This window comes from Montipora capricornis, chromosome 4, assembly GCF_036669925.1.
Source record: "Montipora capricornis isolate CH-2021 chromosome 4, ASM3666992v2, whole genome shotgun sequence".
Taxonomy (NCBI): domain Eukaryota; kingdom Metazoa; phylum Cnidaria; class Anthozoa; order Scleractinia; family Acroporidae; genus Montipora; species Montipora capricornis.
The window spans coordinates 39,944,423-39,951,922 of NC_090886.1; the positions used below are offsets into that span (position 1 = coordinate 39,944,423).

Here is a 7,500-nt window from a genome sequence, read left to right on the forward strand (position 1 = left end):
CTGATGTAGGAACCCTCTAACACTCTCCCAACATGTGGGACTCATAACAATCTTTTCAAAACAAAGAAAATTTTTCCCTTAGCACCCCATTACCCTGTCCAGCCTCTTCAATACCATGCTGATTTATAATGATGGCATTTAAATTAAATTTCAATATTGAGGGATCTAGAAAGATCTCAACCATATCTTTTCTAATGAGGGACCTGTGTACTCTTATTATTTTCGTTGGCACTTCATCACTGCATGTTGGAGAAGTTGCTACGACATTACTAATAACTACATCACAATTATTGTGAGTGGACTGATCACTCCATAGGTCAATCAATAAATGGAGGCACTTCTACAGGCAATTCTATAGGCACCGACAACAGTGGATCTGCCTGATCTAGAGGCTGAGGCTGACTAATTGGCTGCTGAAGGGGTGAGGACATTGTTACCACAGGGTTGTTTGAGAGGTCATCAGAGAGTTGACTAAAGGTTGGACTCGTCAGTTGCTCATCCTCTTCATCTTTATCCTCATCTTCAAGGGGATCGATACATCTGGGCCTGGTTGTTCAAAAGCCGATTAACGCTAACCCCAGATTAAAATTTAACCAAGGAGTTATTTCTCTTCTCCCAAATGCTGATCAATGCTGATATTCGGGAAAAATTTACATTAGAAGAAGTCAATCTTGAAAAACAAGAATAACCAAACTGAACTTTCACCAAAAAGTTGAAAACATGAAACGAAATTTTACACTTATCCTGGATTAAATTAATCGGCTTTCGAACAACTGCCCCTGATGTATACACTCCATTGCCCTGAAAGCTTTATTATCCTTTCACCATCCATCCTTATCCCCTTTGCCAGTTTTGGAATCACCAAGGTTCCATAGCATGCCTATATAAAGGAAAGGAAAAAAAACGAAAGTGTTCTCCCTTGTGTTGTATAATTACATGCTTTGGTACAGATTTGCCTAATCATATCTCTGAGAACAAGGAGTATCAGCGCTTTCACTATTAATTGGTCTCCTACCCCCATTCCCTTCCTTTTCTCAGATTGCAGTCACAAATGGAAAAAATCCTCTTTGTTATGAGATGGCATATAATTGACATTCCAACAAAAAAATGAAAGGAACACAACCAGCTTTGAAAGGTTACATTTCCTAAGTATCTGTCAATATGTGATCATTAGCAAAGCAACAGCCGTTATACATACAGATCACAGTACTGAAAAACATCTATTTAAGAAATAATTTGAGGACTGAACTTTCTCCTTAACGTCTGTTTTTCTTATAAATTTAGGGCAAATACGAACTTTGAGAATCAAGTTAAAAGGAATGACGTTGACTCTGTCTCAAATTACTGTTTTTGCAGTTGTGTGCTTAGTTACCTGGCCTGTGAATGAAAGCGAGGCTAGAGTTGAGCTTAGAAACCTCACTGCTTTTCTTGCGTTAATTACTCATACGCAGCTAAGCGCATGAGGTATAAAATGCCCTCCGTTTCTTGTTTTCCGTGTGACATTAGTGCAAGGAAATTTATGCTTGCATACCTTTACGTGCGGCGGGGGGTAGGGGATTATTCAAAAAAATTAATAGCTGCTGAAAAATGTCAGTATTGTTAAGTCAGAAAAATTAATAGAAAGAATTGAAAAGAAGTATTAGAGTCTTTTAAGACTCTAATACTTCTTTTCATTTTAAAAAATGTATGTATGCTTGGAATATCAGTCCATTTTGCATGACAAAATAAACAGTGCGTGTTTGAAGAAATCAACCAACCCTTTCACTTTTCAAGCCCTTAAGTAGACTTGCCACAATTTCCCAGGAGAAAATGTTTTGGCGAGCGAAGCGTGATTTTTCGGACGCGAATCTAAACGAGACGAAGTAGTCCAGGCATTTTGTGGTCGGACCTGTAACTAATTGCAAAAGAAGCTTTCTCGTCATTGACTAGTTAGGAATATCCTATGCATGAACGTACTAAAAGTCCCTAAAGATCCAAGCACTGGAACGCCTCCAAACTGCACCCATAAAATAAGTCTCTTTTTCGTATAGCACGAAAACGAGGCTGTCAACCGGAAGTTGCCGTTTAGCGTTTTTTATTGGTATAATTCGAGCCATTTCGCCAAAACTAAGAATCTACCCTTAAGAACAATGATTTTACGGCTTTAATCGTGAAAGACCTTTCCACAAAATATATTTAACTTAGTGAATTATTAAGTTTTATTTAGAGCCAGCGGTGAAATCTTATTTTGCCGAAACATTACAAGACATAAATGCTTAAGACTCACGACAAGAAAAGGCCTATATCATCACAACAAAGGTACCTCTTTGTTCAATTCTACACATGCTACATATACAATGTATTTATAAAAATGCTGGTCTTCCAAATGTTTACTTTCCTAGTCTACAGTGTTCAAAGAATTTGTGCACAAAGACCTTTGCATTGGCCACAGACTGGGAAACACTGCGTACCATTCTTGCGACAAATTTGTTGCACCTCGATTATATTGCTACAGTCAGACAAACAGTTGCATCTGATTAACTAGAGAAGAGATTCTGGGGCAGGCGGCAAGTCTGCTGCAACAGGAAATACTTGATAATTAGGGAGTTTCCACCCCCAGTCTTCCATTGACATGCCTGCAACTTCTCCTACCACTGCTTTACCTGCAAGCAGACGCGTAGGCTGTGAAATCGGGCCACTGCTGTTGTTGGCGGCAGATTCTGTGGCTCGATATGAGATGTCTTGGCTGCAAGTTTTTCGAAGTAACGCTGATATCTGATAGAGTTAACCTACCCCTGGTTTACCTCCGAAACATGATACAAGAGGTTTTTCACCTGCAGTGACAACGCGAGAAACAGCAGAATGACAGATGAAGACCAACGTTAGCGTGCTCTTTGAAGTAAGGTACATTCTCAAGTTTCTTCAGGGCTGTTGCCTTTCCAACTCCATAGAGGCGCGATGTTGTGTCGCATCCAGTGACGGTGTGAAGGAAAAGGAAATTTCTGCAAACTTCCTTACCCAGCTGTTCTTTTACTTTCTTCATATGCCAGACACAGGCACATCCCGAGTTTGCCTTTGTCTCAGGTCAAAAAAAGAGGCCACATCCACCTTCGGAAGCATGATAACACAGAAGGACTGGCAAATCTGTGCCATCCCCAACTAGAACCATGGAATTCTTTATGGCAGACTCTACAGCCGTTTTGACTACAAGTAGGTTGGCGTCACCTCTGGGCCATGGGGCTCGATGGAGACGAGAACCTCCGTCCAGCACGTACTGTATGTTCCCTTCAGGTTGTGTCTTAGCCTCTGGTGTAAGCTTTGCCCATAGTGCATCTGCTAATGATGGCTTTGGTGGCTGCCTTAACATAAATGGGTAGTCGAAAAGAGCTGTGGGATATGTGCAGAGCTCGTCCTGAAATAATTTCTGAAATACAAGTTGAGGGTCAGCTTGTACTTGTACTCAATCTTTACGGAGGACTTGGATGCTATAGTGACTGTCTGGGCACTTCGTTTGAATGAGTAATCTATGGTTAACGTTCCCTTCACTGACGCTAGCATCTTCTCCCCGACGCTCTGGGCTGTGTCAGCATTGAAATTACTATCAGCGTTTACACCATTCATGATGTTCCTTAGGGTTGTGAGTAGCCAGAGCACTGAGGATGGTCATTGCTTCCTTCATTTCTCTTGTTTAGACATATCTTTGTTCTGTTCTCCAGAATAAAATTAACTCCTGTCAGCTTTTGCAAGATGTTCTTTGTTTCGGCACACGCATAAATGCAGGCATAGATAACAGCCAGATAAGACGTTGCTAGTCCGTTAGGCCCCTCCCTCTTGTCAAGCCTCCACTGGTTTTCACGCTTCTCAAAAGAACCTGTTCGACGACTACATCGGTCTATCGATAATCCGGCCCAAAATCGATCACTTCTTCTTGCTACGTGAAGACTTATTAGACATCCTGGTGGTCGGTACGGAGGTATGTCATAGCTGAGGCTTGTTGAGTCATTAGAAAAACTTTCTTTTTGGTATGGTTGGGATGTCTTCAATCGCGTATTTTTCTTTTTACTATCCAAACTCAAAGTTTAAATATAAACAAAATTCCTTCACTGTATTGGAAGGGAATTACTCTAGACTTTTTAGTTTTCAAATTGAACTAAAGCGCAAGATTTGCAGGACACACACTTTCTCTGTTAGTTCATAACTGGGTGAAAACATTTCCTTCGGTTTTTGCGAAAAATTCCTGAACATTTTGCTTTAAATTATGAGGGGAAAAAGATGAATTTACTAATGAGTTAGGACAAAAAAGAATATTACAATGTAAAGCGCGAAGCAATGAGTGAAAAACAGGTTTTTCACCAAGATGAAATTCATTTTGGACGTCTCTACTCACGTCAAATTACATTTTCCTGAATTACATAATCTTGGGACATGACATTACTGTTAGCTCTTTTAGTGTAAAATTGTCCTGTTTGCGCTCTAACATCGCTTGTGGAAGACCGTGTTCTTTGCTACATAATTCACTCAGATAGCCATCCATCGACGACATCTCTAAAGGTTTCACTTACTTATAAAGAATAATTCTTCTATTTAATGGGTATATAAATGCACTTAACTTGGAAGATAACACAATAAATTTTCTCAATCTTTGCTAGCCTATGCTGCACGTGGCTTTAAACTCAAGCAAAACAACGGTAGCTCACAACAGATAGTAAATGCAACCTCGTTTGCATGCTGAGCAATATCGGGCTCTAAAAAAGTTGTTTTTGTCAACTTCTCCCAATCGGATTTTCGGGGACTTTTGATATGTTATAGAGGACATGTCCCTGGACCAAAGACCGTTAAAAATCCTTCTTTTGCAATTAGTGGCAGGTTGACCGACTTTTGGCGATAAAATGCCTGGACTAAAGGACTTTTGAAAGTCTAGGCCTTAATAGATGTGTCATTTTCTCTTGGATGTGCATGGTCGCGCCTGAATCATTGCATCTTGACTGCACCTGTCCGCCCATTCAAACTCGCGGTCGTACGGATCGAGCTGTTAGAATAAATCTTTTTCGATTGTGGAACCAAAGGTAAGTTGTTGACATTAAAGACAAAAATATATATATTTTTTCTAATTTGTTTTGCAAATAAACACTTTGCACGAGAGAGGGGATCGACAAAAAGGTCATTCAAACTGATCGCCATCACCATGCCGGTCATATCAGCTCCTAGTGATCTCTGAGAACCTTAGAGCAGCTTTGAGCGGATCTGAGAATACCTGAGAAAAACTGATCCGACTTTTAGCAATCTGACCTGTTCTTAGAACTACTGTTATTGTCAGTATGGGCATGCGACGAAGTCCAAATGGGGAATTGTTTCAACAATACCGACTAGTCGTTGATATGCATTCTGTTTATTTGGTGGCAAGGGAATTTAGAGGATGCTTCAAGGGGAAATTCTGGTTTTCTATCTTACTTTTGTTTTACTTAGAGGCCATTTATTTGCCAGTATTGAAAAGTTTGGTTCACATTTTATGAAATGTAACAAATTAATCATCTGTGGCTTTACAAAGATCTATTTGTATGACGTACAAACAACCCAGGTCCAGGAATTGTTGATCCAACTAAAACTATTGCCACACCATTACAGTCAAGGTAATGTTGAAGTATTAGGTACGGCAAATGCAGGCACACAATTGCAACGTGTGGCAATGTCTCTGTCGGCACTTGTTTAAATTTTCAGGAATCAATAACCTCTTCAGCTGACTTGGTTCAAATTATAAACATTGGGAATAATATGTATTCAGCTTTGTCACAATCATGCAAACAGGGGCTCCTATTTTTGACAGATTTGTCTGTTATGGTTATAACTTAAGCTACGTTAATTATCAGTTGACATACAGTGATAGTTATAGTGGTTTGCTAAATAGTGCACTTCCTATAATTTCAGACTTTCCTACTGTTATATCAATGTTAGCTGCCTTTGATTCTTTGCTCATGGATAATCGTACATATATTTCAACACTTGAACTTTACACAGTAGCAATATACTGTCTGCCTAATGGGAGGTGTAAATTTTTTTACTCTCATGGCAGAGATTTATTAGGTATGGGACCCATTTGCAACATGTGTTTCAATTGAAATAGATTCATTAATGAATTTGGTACAACATTTTCAGAATATATGTGCACAAACATCTGTTACTTATGAGATTAAAATGTGTTAACATTATTAAAATGTAAAGCAACAGTAGAAGCATTAGCATTGTTCATTCATTATATGTTCGAAACCAAAATTTTAGACCGTAGGAGCACTTAAATGAAGTTTATCTTTGTTCTTGCTAAGAATGTTCTGTTGTGTCATTTTATTCTATTTGTTTTTCCACCTCAAAATTCTTGTAACTATTGCACCTCTCAAACAGTTGATAGTATCATTGAGAATGGAAGAGCAATTTATGAGAAATGTTACTCCAGCAAAATATGTTTTTATTTCTGATTTTCTAAAGAAATTATATGTAGGCTGCTGGCCATGTAAAAGTTATTCATAGAGCAACATGTCAGGGAAATTTATCTTGTAATGTGGCTCCCAGTAAACAACAGCTTAAAACTGCCATTTTGGATAATAAGGAAAGCAGCACAGGCTTTTTGATGTGAATTTGTAGCTACTGCATTAGTTGTGTTTTCCAGTGGTATGCAAAGCAAAAGATGAGTTACCACGTTTTTGTATACAATGGTTCTGAACCAAAAAATGTAACAAAAGTATTTTCAAATGTAGATTCTGTTATTGATCTCTTTTGTTCTTTTATTCAAAGTAAATTTAACTGTTTTGAAACAAACTAAGAGGTTGCATTTCTTAGATGTTATGTGAATTATCAAATATAGAAAGGAAACAAATAATAAGAAAGCATAAATCTACTTCAGAAATTGCAGCAAACTGGAAGAGGAGAGAAATTTACAGGCCAATGGACCCAGAGAAAAAATAAGAACTTCCTTCAAATTGTTTTGAAAAGTACAGGTCTATGGACCCATCGAAAAAACAGACTCTTTCAAATAAAGATGAAAAGTATAGGTCAATGAACTCACACAATAAAGAGCAACTTCTGTCAAATAGATTCTTGTAACAACTATATACCTTTTTTTTGTGGTGTACAATAAGGTTATTCATTATTATTATTATTATTATTATCATTATCATTATCATTATCATTATCATTATCATTATCATTATCATTATCATTATCATTATCATTATCATTATCATTATCATTATCATTGTTATTATTATTATTATTAAACTGTCAACAAAAGTACAAATAACCTGGCAGGGCATGAATATAGAGCCTCTTGTTACTCATGCACAGCTAAGCGCATCTTCTACAATTCCACCTCATGAGAATCCCAGGAGAAAATGTTTTGGTAAGCGAAGCGTGATTTTTCCGACGCGCATATACACGAGACGAAGGACTTTTGAAAGTCTAGCCCTTAAGATGGGTCATTTCCTCTTGGATGTGCATGGTCGTGCTCGAATCATCGCATCTTGACTGCAC

General features: G+C 38.2%; 1 pseudogene; it reads right to left on the reverse strand.

Moving 5' to 3' along the window:
- Positions 1-3,022, reverse strand: part of LOC138046674 (uncharacterized) — a 3,786-nt pseudogene extending 764 nt beyond the window's left edge.
- Between the last annotated feature and the right edge of the window lie 4,478 nt (positions 3,023-7,500).